Source organism: Scyliorhinus torazame, chromosome 6 (genome assembly GCF_047496885.1).
Source record: "Scyliorhinus torazame isolate Kashiwa2021f chromosome 6, sScyTor2.1, whole genome shotgun sequence".
NCBI classification, from domain to species: domain Eukaryota; kingdom Metazoa; phylum Chordata; class Chondrichthyes; order Carcharhiniformes; family Scyliorhinidae; genus Scyliorhinus; species Scyliorhinus torazame.
The window spans coordinates 220,213,512-220,230,753 of record NC_092712.1 but is presented as its reverse complement, the minus strand read 5'-3'; the positions used below and the strand labels follow the sequence as shown (position 1 = coordinate 220,230,753).

At 47.1% G+C, this 17,242-nt stretch overlaps 1 protein-coding gene across 2 annotated transcripts in view; it reads left to right on the top strand.

Annotated features, from left to right (window-relative positions):
• Positions 1–6,241: 6,241 nt before the first annotated feature.
• snx10b (sorting nexin 10b) overlaps positions 6,242–17,242 on the top strand; it is an 88,591-nt gene continuing 77,590 nt past the window's right edge. Inside the window, exon 1 of one of the 2 annotated variants that reach the window (XM_072509441.1) lies at positions 6,242–6,358. The gene's annotated coding sequence lies outside the window, so the exon portion shown is untranslated. The remainder of the gene's footprint in view (positions 6,359–17,242) is intronic. The other variant, XM_072509442.1, reaches the window with a different exon arrangement.

Here is a 17,242-nt window from a genome sequence, read left to right as displayed (position 1 = left end):
CCGGCCAGTGAACGGGAGTGAGGTGGGGGGAGGGGCTGCGGCCATCGGAGCCTGGCAGAACAGAGTCCGAGTGGTCTAGCCGGGGTGGAAAGTTGGGGGGAAGGAACCGAGGTTGGGAGGAGGAGTTTTACAAGAGGCAGTGGACGGGAGGAGCTGGAGACCGGGGGGGGTGGGTGGGGGGGGCTGGAACACGGAGTCCTAGGGCCCGACACCAACCCCATGTGCCCCCTCCTGGAACTCCCCTTCCCCCACTGCCCCAAGGCCCTGAAGAGATGCCTGGGGTTCTTCTCGTACTATGCCCAGTGGGTCCCCAACTATGCGTCCACTGATCAAATCCACCATTTTTCCCCTGATGGCTGAGGCCCGACTGGCCTTCAATCGCATCAAGGCAGATATTGCCAAATCCGCGATGCATGCTGTGGATGAGTCCATCCCATTCCAAGTGGAGAGCGATGCGTCGGTCTTTGCTCTGGCTGCTACACTCAACCAGGCGGGCAGGCCCGTGGCTTTCTTCTCCCGTACCCTTCATGCCTCCGAAATTCGACACTCCTCCGTCGAAAAGGAAGCCCAAGCCATCGTAGAAGCTGTGAGACATTGGAGGCATTACTGGCCAGCAGGCGATTCACTCTCCTCACTCATAGAATTTACAGTGTAGAAGGAGGCCATTCGGCCCATTGAGTCTTGGAAAGAGCACCCTACCCAAGATCCACACCTCCACCCTATCGCCATAGCCCAGTAACCTCACCCAACACTAAGGGCAATTTTGGACACTAAGGGCAATTTTTTGGGCACTAAGGGCAATTTAGCATGGCCAATTCACCTAACCTGCACATCTTTTGGACTGTGGGAGGAAACCGGAGCACCCGGAGGAAACCCACGCACACACGGGGAGAATGTGCAGACTCCGCACAGACAGTGACCCAAGCCGGGAATCGAACCTGAGACCCTGGAGCTGTGAAGCAATTGTGCTATCCAGAGTGCTGCCCTTCCTATTGACCAATGGTCAGTTGACTTCATGTTCGAGAACACACAGCGGGGCAAGATTAAGAATGACAAGATTCTGAGGTGGAGGATCAAGCTCTCCACCTACAGCTATGATATCTTGTATCGACCCGGGAAGCTCAATGAGCCCCCAGATGCCCTCTCCGACGGTACATGTGCCAACGCACAGGTAGGCCGATTTTGGACCCTCCACAACGACCTCTGTCACCCAGGGGTCACCCGTTTTTTTCACTTCATCAAGGTCCGCAACCTGCCTTATTCCATCGAGGAGGTCAGATCCGTGACCAGGGACTGCCAGGTCTGCGCGGAGTGCAAACCGCACTTCTATCGGCCAAACAGAGCGCACCTGGTAAAGGCCTCTCACCCCTTTGAGCGCCTCAGCATCGATTTCAAAGGGCCTCTCCCATCCACTGACCGTAACGTGTACTTCCTCAACATCGTTGACGAGTACTCAAGATTCCCCTTCGCCATCCCCTGCTCTGACATGACCTCTGCCTTCCTCATCAAGGCCCTGCACAGTCTTTTCACCCTGTTCGGGTTCCCCGCCTACATCCACAGTGATCGGGGCTCCTCCTTTATGAGCGACGAGTTGCGTCAGTTCCTGCTCAGCAAAGGCATCGCCTCCAGCAGGGCGACCAGCTATAACCCCCGGGGAAACGGACAGGTGGAGAGGGAGAAGGCGATGGTCTGGAAGGCCGTCCTTCTGGCCCTACGGTCTAGATGTCTCCCAGTCTCCCGCTGGCAGGAGGTCCTCTCTGACGCGCTCCACTCCATCCGGTCGCTCCTGTGTACAACCACTAACGAGACTCCTCACGAGCGTATGTTTGCTTTCCCCAGGAAATCCACCTCCGGGGTCTCGCTTCCATGCTGGCTGACAGTCCCGGGGCCCGTCCTCCTTCGGAAGCATGCGAGGAGCCATAAAATCGACACCCTCCTCGAGAAGGTCCTGCTGCTCCACGCAAACCCACAATATGCCTACGTGACACACCAGGGCGGGCGGCAGGACACGGTCTCCCTTTGGGATTAGGCACCTGCAGGTTCCCCAGCGACCATCACCACCACCCCCGACCCTACACCGTCTTCCCCCACCCCTGCCCACCTCCTTTATGAACTAACACCCGCAGGCCCACCGGCGACAAGCACCACCACCTCCACCAATACACCGCACCCCCCCCCTTCGCCGACTCAACATCTGGGTGAAGAAGAAGACAACATGCTCCCGGACGCGCAGGTCTCGACACCGGTGCCCACACCACAGCCGGGACTGAGGCGATCACGGCGGAAGGTCAAGGCCCCCGACAGACTTGACCTTTAAGACCACTTCACCCCCGCCGGACTTTTTTTAAACAGGGTAAACCACGGTATTGCATTGTATGGCATTGTATTGTATTGTGCATGACTGGGCTTGTCCAGGCTGGCTCCGCCTGTGGCTCCTCCCCTCGGGCATATGTATAAAGGTGGCAAGACTCCGCCTCCGACCCAGTTCTGGTCCAGAGGCAGGAGGCTTGCTGTTTAGTGTATTAAAGCCGCGGTTAACATAGAACATAGAAAATACAGCACAGAACAGGCCCTTCGGCCCACGATGTTGTGCCGAACCTTTGTCCTAGATTAATCATAGATTATCATTGAATCTACAGTGCAGAAGGAGGCCATTCGGCCCCCTGAGTCTGCACCAGCTCTTGGAAAGAGCACCCTACCCAAACTCAACACCTCCACCCAACACCAAGGGCAATTTGGACATTAAGGGCAATTTATCATTGGCCAATTCACCTAACCCGCACATCTTTGGACTGTGGGAGGAAACCGGAGCACCCGGAGGAAACCCACGCAGACACGGGGAGGACGTGCAGACTCCGCACAGACAATGACCCAAGCCGAAATCGAACCTGGGACCATGGATCTGTGAAGCAATTGTGCTATCCACAATGCTACCGTGCTGCCCTTAAGAACAAATAAATCTACACTATATCATTTTCCCGTAATCCATGTACCTATCCAACAGCTGCTTGAAGGTCACTAATGTTTCCGACTCAACTACTTCCACAGGCAGTGCATTCCATGCCCCCACTACTCTCTGGGTAAAGAACCTACCTCTGATATCCCTCCTATATCTTCCACCTTTCACCTTAAATTTATGTCCCCTTGTAATGGTGTGTTCCACCTGGGGAAAAAGTCTCTGACTGTCTACTCTATCTATTCCCCTGATCATCTTATACCTCTATCAAGTCGCCCCTCATCCTTCTCCGCTCTAATGAGAAAAGGCCTAGCACCCTCAACCTTTCCTCGTAAGACCTACTCTCCATTCCAGGCAACATCCTGGTAAATCTTCTTTGCACCTTTTCCAGAGCTTCCACATCCTTCCTAAAGTGAGGCGACCAGAACTGTACACAGTACTCCAAATGTGGCCTTACCAAAGTTTTGTACAGCTGCATCATCACCTCACGGCTCTTAAATTCAATCCCTCTGTTAATGAACGCGAGCACACCATAGGCCTTCTTCACAGCTCTATCCACTTGAGTGGCAACTTTCAAAGATGTATGAACATAGATCCCAAGGTCTCTCTGCTCCTCCACAATGCCAAGAACTCTACCGTAAACCCTGTATTCCGCATTCAGATTTGTCCTTCCAAAATGGACAACCTCACACTTTTCAGGGTTAAACTCCATCTGCCACTTCTCAGCCCAGCTCTGCATCCTATCTATGTCTCTTTGCAGCCGACAACAGCCCTCCTTACTATCCACAACTCCACCAATCTTCGTATCGTCTGCAAATTTACTGACCCACCCTTCAACTCCCTCATCCAAGTCATTAATGAAAATCACAAACAGCAGAGGACCCAGAACTGATCCCTGCGGTACACCACTGGTAACTGGGATCCAGGCTGAATATTTGCCATCCACCACCACTCTCTGACTTCTATCGGTTAGCCAGTTCGTTATCCAACTGGCCAAATTTCCCACTATCCCATGCCTCCTTACTTTGTGCAGAAGCCTACCATGGGGAACTTTATCAAATGCCTTACTAAAATCCATGTACACTACATCCACTGCTTTACCTTCATCCACATGCTTGGTCACCTCCTCAAAGAATTCAATAAGATTTGTAAGGCAAGACCTACCCCTCACAAATCCGTGCTGACTATCCCTAATCAAGCAGTGTCTTTCCAGATGCTCAGAAATCCTATCCTTCAGTACCCTTTCCATTACTTTGCGTTAAGTTCATCACTCGTCGCGTGTTATTGATGGTGTATCAGGATCACCACACCTCAGGCGAGGGGCAAGGTTGCGAAGGCCGTATGTGAACAATGTTATTTCTGCCCTTCATTGCAATGAATTTTCAGCATATGCTATTAAGAGTGCAGATTTTCAACATTTGCAGTCTTTTTAGTCTCAACATTAGAGGAGAATGATTTTGGACTGATATCAGGAGAATATTCTTCACTCAGTGGATTTTGAGATTCACTGCTCCAAGGGCTGGAGATGCTCAATCATTGAATGTCTCACCAAAGCTTCTTCAACAGCATCTTCCAAACGCGTGACTTCTACCACCTAGAAGGACAAGGGCAGAACATGTATGAAAGCACCACCACCAGCAAGTTCCCCTCCAAGGCCACTCACCATCCTGACTCGCCGTTCCTTCACTTTCACTGGGTTAAATTTCTGGAACAGCCTCCCTAACAGCACAGTGGGTGTACTTACACCAGATGGACTGCAGCGGTTCAAGAAGGCAACCCCACCACCACCTTCTCAAGGGCAATTAGGGACAGGCAACAAATGCTAGCCTAGCCAGTGACACCCACATCCTAACAATGAATTTTTAAAAAGCATACTCAGGGCTGAGGTTGATAAGGGTTAGGAATTGATAAGGGACTCTAAGGAAATTAGGGATATGGGAATTCGGCAGGGAAAGTGGAGTTGAGGTTGAGGTCAGCTGTTAAATAGTTGAGCAGATTTTTTAATTTTAATTTTATAAATTTAGAGTACCCAATTCATTTTTTCCAAATAAGGGGGCAATTTAGCGTGTTCAATCCACCTACCTTGCACATCTTTGGGTTGTGGGGGCGAAACCCATGCAAACACGGGGAGAATGTGCAAACTCCACACAGACAGTGACCCAGAGCCAGGATCGAACCTGGGACCTCGGCGCTGTGAGACTGCAGTGCTACCATTGCGCCATCGTGCTGCCCTAGTAGAGCAGATTTGAGGGCTGTGGTCTATACCTGCTCTTATTTCTTATATTCCAATGGTATTAAATTGCCCCTTAGTATCTAAAGATGTACAGGTTACATGGATTGGCTATGATCAATGCACGTGCGGGATTACGGGGATAAGGCGGGGGAGTGGACCTAGGTTGAGTGCTCTTTCGGATGGTTGGTGCAGACTTGAAGGGCTGAATGGCCTCCTCCTGCACTGTAGGGACTTTATAGAAAGATTTTCTTTATTTTAGTCTCTATATATGCATAGAAACATATGAACATAATTTACTAAACATACATAAGAATTATGTGTACAGCAGTCTGATTAAGCAATGCCTCAATTTTCAAATTATCATCCTTTTCTTCAAATTTTCCACAGCCTTGCCCTCCATACCTCTGTCTCTTTCGCAATCTGCCCTTCTCCAAATCCTGCCTTTGGAGGATTCCCTTTTTAAAAATTGCTGCACCATGGTTCGCCCTTCCATCAGGTGCCAAGGCTAAAAGCTCTGGAATTCCCTCCCTAAACCGTCTCCACCTCTCTTTCCTCATTGAAGACACCCCTTAAAACTTACCACGTGACTCAGCTTTTGGTCTAATATTGCCTAGTCTGTCTCAGCGTCAGATGTTGTTTGATAATGCTCTTTTCAAGTGCATTGGGATGTTTTACCATGTTAAAGCTGCTATATAATGACACATTGTCAATATAATTGTGCCATCATAAATAATTGCGGACCAATTTATTTTCATTATTTTGGAGTAACTTCATTGCAGTGTTAATGTAAACCTACTCGTGACAATAAAGATCATTATTATTACAAACGAAGAATTGGATTGCTGCTGTTGCACAAAATAAGTACGTTGGTGGGGAATGTGGTGTTTCACATAGAAGACGGCAAAAAAAAGTGTTTTATTCTTATTGTCTTTTCAGCTATGCCATGAATTGTGGCATCAGACGCGTTTTCGGGGATTTCCATCTTTGAGGGCGGGTTTTCTTTTAGCCTCCACAGCGATGCGCTTTAACGATGTGGCTGTGAGGGCGGAAGCAGCAGCAGAGCTTAGAAATTGGTCCTTGTCAGGTGACCGGTGTAATCCAGTCTCTGCACAAAGTGGGAAGGAGCTGGTGTTGTGTCCACTCCCTCGGTGTCTTGGTGCTCTGGACAGGTGAGTGACAGGCAGGGTGGGCTGCAGCGGGGCTGGCTACAATTGACATTACAATGTTGCAGCGGTAACAATTCCTCGCCGGGGATGAAAGTTGCAACATGCGAACCTCACGGGACAGACGTCTTTTATTTTAAAAAAGAGAACCGATGCTTGGTATCAATGATTATAATTTGGCAGAGCTTTTGAATTCCCGTCTGTTTCTCCCCTTTTACACAATCCCTGCAGAGTCAAAATCGAGAGTTTCCTCATTTCCATTCTCTCTTTGGCTCCGGCTCCTTTTGGTTTCTGTTTGCTGGTCTGCTTACAAAATGTGCCGTGTCCCAGGCTGGGCATTGATTGAAGTGTCATACACGCTTGGGGGGGGGGGGGGGGGGGTGTTCGGTTCTGCTAGAGTGTGTGCAGGAACACACGATTCACAATTGGGAAGTTGTTTATGTTATAAGCTAACAATCCGGTTCTTGCCTTTCGATTTTACTGCTTACAGCACATCCAACAACAAAAAATCAAAACTTAAGTAAATGTAGAAGTTGACTGTAAGTGACAGGAATCCAGACATTCGCTTGACGTATGTGCAGTAGTTTTGAAACTATGTTGACAAACCAGCATTGCGGTCATGAGTCAACCTAACACGCAATTCGATCAGTTTGGGCAATAAATGTGGGAAATATGTTTTCGGTCTGTGAAATAGGGTAACAACCCCAGTAACCAAATGGAGTAACATGATTTGTGTAAAATATATGAAACATAGAAAATAGGAACAGGAGGAGGCCATTCGGCCCTGCTGAACCATTCATTATGATCATGGCTGATGGACCTTAGCATTTTCCCCCACTACCAACGTCAGGCTGACTGGCCTATACCCTGTTTTCACTCTACTTTCCTTTTTTGAATAGTGGAGTTACATCAACGTCCAATCCGCAGGAACTGTTCCAGAGGCTGGGGAATCTTGGAAGATGACCACCAGCATCCACTTTTTCTACGGCCATTTCCTTAAGTACTCTGGGATGTAGATTATCAGGCCCTGGGATTTATCAGCCTTCAATCCCATCAATTTCCCCAACACCATTTCCCAACTAATACTGATTTGTGCTCCCAACATTTCTGCAGGTGATTTGTGTCATCCTTTGTGAAGACAGAACCAAAGTATGTATTTAGTTGCTCAGCCATTTCTTTGTTCCCCATTATAAATCCTCCTGTTTCTGACTGTAAGGTACCTGCATTTGTCTTCACCGATCTTTTTCTCTTCATATACCAATGGAAGCCTTTACAGTCAGTTTTTATGCTCCCGCAAGCTTACTCTTGTACTCTTATTTTCCCCATCTTAGTCAATCCCTTTGTCCTCCTTTGCTGAATTTTAAACTGCTCCCAATCCTCGGGTCTGCTGTTTTTTCTGGCCAATTTATATGCCTCTTCCTTGGATTTAATTCTAGCTCTAATTTCCCTTGTAAGCCATTATTTAGCCGCCTTTCCTGTTTTATTTTTGCGCCTGACAGGAATGAAGAATTGTTGCAGTTCATCCATGCGCACTTTGACTGTTTGCCATTACCTATCCACCGTCATCCTTTTAAGTAATGTTCCCCAATCTATTATAGCCAACTCGTGCCTCATACCATTATAGATTCATGACCTTAGCCTCAGAATCAACTACGTCACTCTCCATCTTGATGAGGAATTCACCTTGATGAAGAATTCTATCACATTATGGTTGCTCATCCCCAAGGGGCCTCGCACAACTAGATTGTCAATTATTCCCTTTTCCTTGGATGACCTGTTCTCTAGTTGGTTCCTCAATATATTGGTCCAGAAAACCATCCTGTATACACTCCAGGAATTCTTCCTTTATGGTATTGTTACTAATGTGATTTGTCCAATTTGAAAATTGCTTATTGTCACAAGTAGGCTTCAAATGACGTTACTGTGAAAAGTCCCTAGTCGCCACATTCCGGCGGCTGTTCGGGGTGGCTGGCACGGGAATTGAACCCGCGCTGCTGTCCTTGGTCTGCTTTACAAGCCAGCTATTTAGCCCACTGTGCTAAACCAGCCCCTGGTTTATATGCAGATTAAAGTCACCCATAATTACTGATGCTCCTTTATCACATGCATCTCTAATTTCCTGTGTGATGCCATCCCAACATCACTACAGTTTGGGGGTCTATTACAATCCCCACTAATGTTTTTTGCCCCATGATGTTTCTCCGCTCTACCCATACAGATTCCACATTGTCGTTGCGAATGCCCTCCTTCGCTACTGGGTTAATTTCCTCTTTAACCAGCAATGCAACCCCACCATCTTTTCCTTTTCGTCTGTCCTTCCTAAATACCGAATTGGGTGGATGTTCAATTCCCACCCCTGATCACCCTGCAGCCATGTCCCCATAATTCCGACTATATCATACCCATTTACATCTGTGTGATTAATTCATCCACTATATTGAAAATGCTCTGTGCATTAAGGGTGGCAAGGTATCACAATGATTAGCATTCTCCGGTTTTCTCCCACAGTCCAAAGATGTGGAAGTTAGGTGGGGCGGCCATGCTAAATTGCCCCTTAGTGTCCAAAAGATTAGGTGGGGTTACTGGGTTATGGGGATTTTCACTTTATAATATTCAGAATAACAGGGAAAAATAAACACATTTACATACATAAAACACCCATTCACAAAATCTGATCCCCACCCCCAACAACTAATGGTGAGCAATTCCTTGAATTAGACAACAAAAGGCTGCCATCTTCAATAGAATCCCTCGCTTGCTCCCCTCCCCTTAAGTTTCTTGAGGTATAAGGGGCGGGATTCTCCGCCAGCGTGATTCTCAGTTTTGCCGGTGCCTGGGGGTTTCCCGATGGCGTGGGGCTGCCCCACAATGGGAAACCCCATTGACCGGCCGGCGTAACAGAGAATCCCGCCGGTGGGTTGTGGCAGAAAAGTGGCACGGCAGGGCGGCGAATCCAGCCCAAGAATTCCATCAGATCCCCAAGCCACATGGGGGCACCGGGTGGAAATGTGTGCCATGACCAATGGCTGCTCACCCTCCCCTTCCAAATTATCCTGCAACCAAGACATCCTTGACCATAGCACCAGGTAGGCAACATAATGTGCTGCTGTCTCGTTTGTGGCCACATAAACTCCTATTTCCCTCACAATTGGATCCCCTGTAACTATTGCATTTCCACACTTTTTACTCCTCCTCTGCCTGGCAGAGCCAACCGTGGTGCAATGAATTTGGCTGTTGCTGTTTTCTCTTGGGAGACCATTCCCCCTCAACAGTACCCAAATAAGTATATATGCTTTGCAGGAGAATGGCCACAGGAGATTCCTGCACTGCTTGCCGATGATTAGCTGGACCTCCTGAACCGTGCTGCCCCCCCCTCCTATTCTGCCTGGTAGTCACCAATTCCCTTCCTGCTTGTAGAGTCATGGCTTGCAATGTGACTACCATTTTATACGCGCTGGCCACAATACTCTCTTCCCCAGGGATGCTCCACAGTGTCCCCACCCGCTGCTCCAGCTCTGAAACCCAGACTTCCAGCAGCTGCAGCTGGAAACATTTCCTGCACACATGCTGCCCTGGGCACTGGAAATGTTCCTGGCTTCCCACATTGAGCCAGAGGAGCCGTGACATTGTGCTCTCCTGCCATGACTTACCCCTGTAAATTAAACATTTTGGAAGATAATTAAAACCAAATAACAGCAATTACTCAAGGGCCCTCCTTCCCTGGTCCTTGTTACGACAGAATATAGTCCTTGCAAACTATAGACCGCACAATATAGATCTTACAAACTATAAGCGATAAAAGTAGTAAATACTTACGCGACGGTACTAATCCATTCAGCTGATTCCAATTGCCCCATGTCGCAGTGATTCTGATTCTGCAGTGGTGCAGTGGTTAGCGCTGCTGCCTCATGGTGCCGAGGACCCAGGTTCAATCCCAGCCCCGGGTCACTGTCCATGTGGAGTTTGCACATTCTCACCGTATCTGTGTGGGTCTCACCCCCACAACCCAAAGCTGAGCAGGGTAGGTGGTTTGGCCACGCTAAATTACGCTTAATTGGAAATATAAGAATTGGGTACTCTCTAAATTTAAAAAAAAAGATCCGTTTTTCTAGTTAAAGCTATTTAAACACAATTCCTAATAGCAACTTCTCATCAACCAATTAATTTACCCCTTTCCTGTGATGTCACTCCTGAATTGGTTTTCAAACTCCGCCTCCTGTCCCAGTAGAGTTATCCCTCGCAGGTCCGGCTGTCTCTATTCCCAGAAGGTGAGTGACGGTCCTGAGCCTTGCTCTGTATTTATCGGGTGTCCCAGTAGATGTGTCTCTTGCAAGTGCAGCTGTCTCCACCCCTGGAAGGTAAGTTTGCTCCCAGAAGATGACGTTTTTATCATATTAAAAAAAAAATCCAATATTTTTACTTTGCTGGGGGTGCTTCTTTTAGTTCCAATGCCACGCAAGCAGTCAATCAGTACCTTATTCATGGATGAACCTAGATGTGTTTATATAGTAAAAGCAAAATACTGCAGTTGCTGTGAATCTGAAATAAAAACAAAAAAGCTGGATAAACTCAGCAGGTCTAGCAGTGTATGCAGCGAGAGAAACCGAGTTTACGGTTTAAGTCCATATGACTCTTGTGTAGTGTATTTTATTGTTCTAAAACATCCAATGGCATTTCACAAATGTTGAACCGAATTTTTCATTGAGCTGCATGAGGAAATATTGGGGCAGATGACCAAAAGGTTGGTCAGAGGTTTGAAGGAGCATCACAAAGGAGGGAAGAGGAGGGAGGAATTCCATAGCTTAAGTCTTTGGTAACTGAAGGCATGTGCACCAGTATTGGAGTGACTAAAATCAGTGACGTGTAGATATTGTGGCAGTTTTGTGGGGCTGGAGGATATTACAGAGGTAGGGAGCGGCAAGGCCTTGGAGAAAATTGAAAATAAAGATGACCATTTTAAAATTTGACGCGTTGCTTAACCAGGAATCCGTGTAGATCAGCGGGCACAAGGGTGATGGGCTAATGGGACTTGGTGTGAGTTGTGCTGTGAGCAGCCCATATTTGGAAGAGGTTTATGGAAGGTAGAACATGGGAAGTCAGTCAAGAGTGTATCGGAATAATCAAGTTGAGGTAACCAGGGCATAACTGAGGCTTTAGCAGTGGATGAGCTGAGGTACAGGTGGAATTGGGTGATGTTACAAAAATGGAAATAAGTGCTCTTGGTGATGGCATGTGTACTGGATGTCGGTCAAGCAGCCTGATGTTTGAGAGGTGGTGGTGAGATGGAGCTGGTCATGGTCAACATACATGTGGGAATGGAGGTTAGGTTTTTGGTTGATGTGACCTCGGGGCTGCATGTCGATGAGAAACAGGAAGAGGCCAGTGATAGATTATTTTGGAACACTAGAGATAATGGTGTTTAATTGAAAAGAGACACTGTTGTTTCCTTTGTCTGGCTGTGACTTGATCAATAAGAATGAAACCACAGTTTAGGTGGCAAAAGGAAAGGCCATCATTGCCAATTGATCTGTCCACCACCTGACATTCGTGTTGTGCGCTCTCTTGATGGGATTAGAAATGAAATAAGTTTTACTGACTTATTTTCCCTTTTTTCATCCTGGTCCAGTGGCACCCAATTACTGTGTTCTACCAATGCTGTGGCCATGATCTTTTTAGCTGGCAATTGAGCCATGGGCCTACATAGCTTAGACAAGCTGCCAGCTTGTTATTGGTGCACCATTCTTGAAAATGTTATAATTTTAAACCAAAATGAATGACACTAAGAAGTTCAAAAAGGGGACCGACAGCTCTCTCAGTGCTGCTCAAATCATCTAAATACAACTCTATCTCAAATTAAACTTGTAGAACTCATACTCTGTTATAAGTCTATTTTGGTGTTACAGGAGAATTCTCATTTCTAATACAACCTGTAACTAGGTTACAACCTCTTGAGTTTCAGAGAAGATTAACAAATTTTGAGCAATGTTTTTGTTGCTTGCTTGGCATATTTTAGGAATAGTCAATGCTAAAAACACCTATCAACAGTTGTAGAAGAGAGAGCGCAGAATTAGGTGGCATTGTGGATTTACCTCTAACCTGAATTTAACTCCAAGAAAGACTAATAGATGCAAGTCAGCTCTGCTAGCAGATTGTAAGCATCCTCTGCAAAATGGGTTCAGGCTGCTCAGTTGGCCTACGTATCCTAATTGGTACAAATCGGCAATCGCATTTGGAGACTCCACAAAATGGCTACTGTGGGTAATTAGTTGAATTTGCTGGTTCTGTAGAAAATATTTTTGGAATGAGGCTGTGGCATTGGGGCAGAATAAAATGAGCTTTACTTGACATTTGCCTATACTGTTCCTGACCTGGGAGTGCTAGAAGCTAATACGGAGTGCTGAAATGGAAAGGGTTTCAGTCCCCAACAATGACATCCTCATCTTCCTGTACAACATTTAAGAAAGAAAACTGCTTCGCTTCTTGAGTGACATAGAAATAAAAATGCGAGAAGTACACACCAGATTTGTCAGCACTGTGGAGAGAGATAGAAACTAAGCTAACATGTCAGGGCGATGCGCTTTCATCAGAAAGATGAAAGATAGGGGCGGCACGGTGGTTAGCATTGCTGCCTCGCGGCGCCGAGGTCCCAATTTTGATCCCGGCTCTGCGAAACTGTCCGTGTGGAGTTTGCACATTCTTCCCGTGTTTGCGTGGCTTTCGCCCCCACAACCCAAAGATGTGCAGGGTAGGTGGATTGGTCACTCTAAATTGCCCCTTAATTGAAAAAAAAATGATTGGGTACCCTAAATTTATATTAAAAAAAAGTTCAGATTTCCGGCAATTGCAGCATTTTGCTTTTGTAACCTTTAGGGTATCTGCTTCAGGACTGAAATCCTATATAGAATAAAGACATATGACAGTGGAAATTTGCAGACTAAGCTAAGTGCTGATGCCGGCGTGGGAACCGTGGCGCAAAAGCTGCACCGATCCTCCACCCGGTTGGGTTGGGGGGGGGGGAGGGGGTGGCAGCCGCGCAGCGTAAAGCCCCTGGCGATACGGCCGGAGAATTGCCGGGTCAGTGGCCGCACATGTGCAAATCGGCGGCCTGCAGATGTCCTGACTGCGTCCGGCATACTCCTCGGGGATTCTCCGGCCAATTGCCGAATGCGAGTTCGCCGTCGGTGACCGGAGAATCCCGCCCCATGTTTTGATAATGTTCATAACCCAAAACTTTAACTCTCTCTCTCCACATTTCATGCCTGACCAGAGCAGTTTGAGCATTTTCCATTAATAGTTCCAATTAATAGATTGCAGGGGCAGCACGGTGGTGCAGTGATTAGCACTGCTGCCTCACGCCACCAAGGTCCCAGGTTCGATCCTGGCTCTGGATCACTGTCCATGTGGAGTTTGCACATTCTGCCCGTGTTTCTTTTTTCAATTTTAAAGTACCCAATTCTTTTTTTCCAATTAAGGGGCAATTTAGTGTGGCCAATCCACCTAACCTGCACACCTTTGGGTTGTTGGGGTGAAAACCACGCAAATATGGGGAGAATGTGCAAACTCCACATGGACAGTGACCCGGAGCTGGGATCGAACCTCGGACCTCGGTGCCGTGAGACAGCAGTGCTAAACACTGCGTCACTGTGCTGCCCTATTCTCACCGTGTTTGCGTGGGTTTTGCCCCCACGACCCACAGATGTGCAGGGTAGGTGGATTGGACATATTAAATTGCCCTTTAATTGGAAAAAATGAATTGGGTACTCTAAATTTATATTTTAAAAAATAGTTCAGATTTCCGGCAATTGCAGCATTTTGCTTTTGTAAACTTTAGGGTATCTGATTCAGGACTGAAATGCTAAATAGAATAAAGACATACGAGTGTGGAAATAGAGATAGGTATTGGTGGTCAGCTACAAAGAGTACTATACTTGTAGTTACAACAGTGGTGAATAATGATTGTTGCATACTACGGGCGCGATACTCCCCCAAAATTTCTAAGTTAATTTGTGGCGGGTTTTTCAGGGAGTTTCCCGCCGGATCTGCCGGTGATTTCCCTCCCACTGTTCAATGACACTTGTTTGGGCCCTGAGGAGTTTCTCACCGGTTTAGCACACACTTAGAATTTATTATTAGCATTGGGGAGCTGAACTCTCGGGCCACCATTTTGAAAGGTGGGCTACCCCGATCTCTAAGTGAGCTTGTGTGTCCCCCACACACCCCACCCATGGGCAGTGTCACCATTACACACATGGACTCTACCCCACACCCAAGTGAGGACACCCCGCTATGGGGTCCCTGAGGGTCCCCCCTCTTCAGGCCCCCCAAGCCCCCTTACATCACCCCTTCCTTCTAGGACCCCCTCCTTCAAACCCCCCCTCCACCCTCATTTCATGTGCATGGCCCCCTCGACCCCTGGCTCTTGGCATCGTCACTCTGGCACTCGGGCACTGTTGCACTGCCACAGAGCACAATGCGGCAGGAGAATCACACCCTACATTTGGAGGAAGTACATGTAAATTGCTGCAAGGTATCACCTTTAGCTCAATCAGATTTGTACTCTGGCATTGTCGGTCGACTTACTTTCCTTAATATCAAACAGAAGGCAAGATGACTGTTCATCAGAACTCGTATAAGGTCAGCTCAGCCTGAAACATTTACTCAGATTCTCTCCACAGATGCTACCTGACCTGAGTATTTACAGCATTTTAAATTTTTATGCGAATATGCTGTTTGCTTGTATGTACCGGTGAATGTGTTGTCTGCTTCCTTACTTTGTTTAATCATAATCTTTATTAGAGTCACAAGTAGGCTTTCATTAACACTGCAATGAGGTTACTGTGAAAATCTCCTAGTCGTCACACTGCGGCGTCTGTTCGGGTACACAGAGGGAGAATTCAGAATGTCCAATTCACCTAACAACACGTCTTTCAGGACTTGTGGGAGGAAACCGGAGGAAACCCACGCAGACACGGAGAGAATGTGCAGACTCGGCACAGACAGTGACCCAAGCCGGGAATTGAACCCGGGTCACTGGCGCAGTGAGGCAACAGTGCTAACCACTGTGCTACCTTGCCGCAGATATTACTTACAGCAAGCTTTTACAAAGAAAAATCTGTTTTTACAATGCTGATCGATGGATAAATATTGATCAGGGCATGGGATAACTCCCATGCTGTTTGAAATAGTGCCGTGGGACCATTTACCTCCACCCGAGCAGGCTGCTGGGGCCTTGGTTAAACTCTCACCGGAAAGGCACCACCTCCCTCAGTGCAGCAGTCCCTCAATATTGCACTGAATTGTCAACCTTGGTTTTTGTTTGCCCGGTCCTGGTGTGGAACACAAACCCTCAAGCATTTGACTCAATGAAAGTGCTAACTACCAGCTGTGGTTCAACACAAAAATTCTCCCCCCGTCCTCTACCGCCATCACCCCAAAGGCCCCAAGAGAACCCGTGCTTTTTTTATAACAAAGTCAGCTGATCAAGAAAGATAGGATAAATGCAAAGATTGTCAAGATAGTTCACATAGAAAGATAATGTTAACAGTTGATAATCTGGTCTGTGGTTAATCACATCACGAGCTGGTACCACAGACGCAATGAGACAGGCTTGCAAAGGTAGAGATAAGGAAATGTGTTAGTCCTGTTCAAGGGATGTCTAATCATAGCAGTAATAAGGAAGCATGTTCGCCTTGTTACACAAAAGATGTCAACTCATGGTAGCAGCCAGGGTATATAATCATAGAATGGCAGAACAGGCAAGGAGGCCTTTTTTGTCCATTGCGGCTGTGCTGGTTCTTTGGGAGAGCTATTCAACTATCACATTCTCCTCCTATTTACCAGTAACCCTCAAATGTTTATATTCTTCAAATATTGTTCCATTCCTTTTTTAAATGTCACTATTGAATCTACTTCCTCCACCCTGGCAGACAGCATTCCAGATCAGAGTAATTAATTGTGTTTTTTAAATAGAATTTCCTCATGTTGTCTCTGGTTCCTTTGCCAACACCTTTAATCTCTGCCCTCTGGTTTTGACCTTGTGCCACTGGAATCAGGGTCCCCTTCTTTCCTCTATGAAATAATTGGGGCAACACGGCAGCACAGTAGTTAGCACATTTGCTTCACAGGGTCCCAGGTTCGATTCCCGGCTGGGTCACTGTCTGTGCGGAGTCTGCACGTTCTCCCCATGTCTGCGTGGGTTTCCTCCGGGTGCTCTGGTTTCCTCCCACAGTCCAAAGATGTGCAGGTTAGGTGGATTGGCCATGCTAAATTGCCCTTAGTTTCCAAAATTGCCAAAACAAGGTTGGGTGGGGTTACTGGGTTACAGGGACAGGGTGGAGGTGTGGACTTGGGTGGAGTGCTCTTTCCAAGGGCCAGTACAGACTCGATGGGCCGAACGGCCTCTTTCTGTAATGTGAATTCTATGAAAAACCCTTCATGATTTTGAACACCTAACAAATCTCTTCTCAAATATCTCTTCTCTTTAAGGAAAACAACCTCAGTTCCTCCACGCTATTCATAAAATTAGATTCCTATTCCAAATAAATCTCTTCTGCACCCTCTCTAACGCCGTGACATCTGAAGAACAGAGAATAGTATAGCACAGGAACAAGCCCATTGGTCCTCCAAATCTGCGCCGATCATGTGCCTGTCTAATCTAAAACCTTCTGCACTTCCAGAATCCGTATCCCTTTATTCCTATCCTTTTTTTTAAGGGAAATTTAGCATGGTCAATCTACCGATCCTGGGTTATGGGGGTGAGACCCACGCATGTTAAGTAATGGGTTAAGAGACATTGCAATTAGTTGTCTCATTTATGTTAAGTATCCATTAATTGACACTGATATGTAAAGGGGCTTCAGGTGGCCTCTGTCAGGTGATGTATAGTGAGAG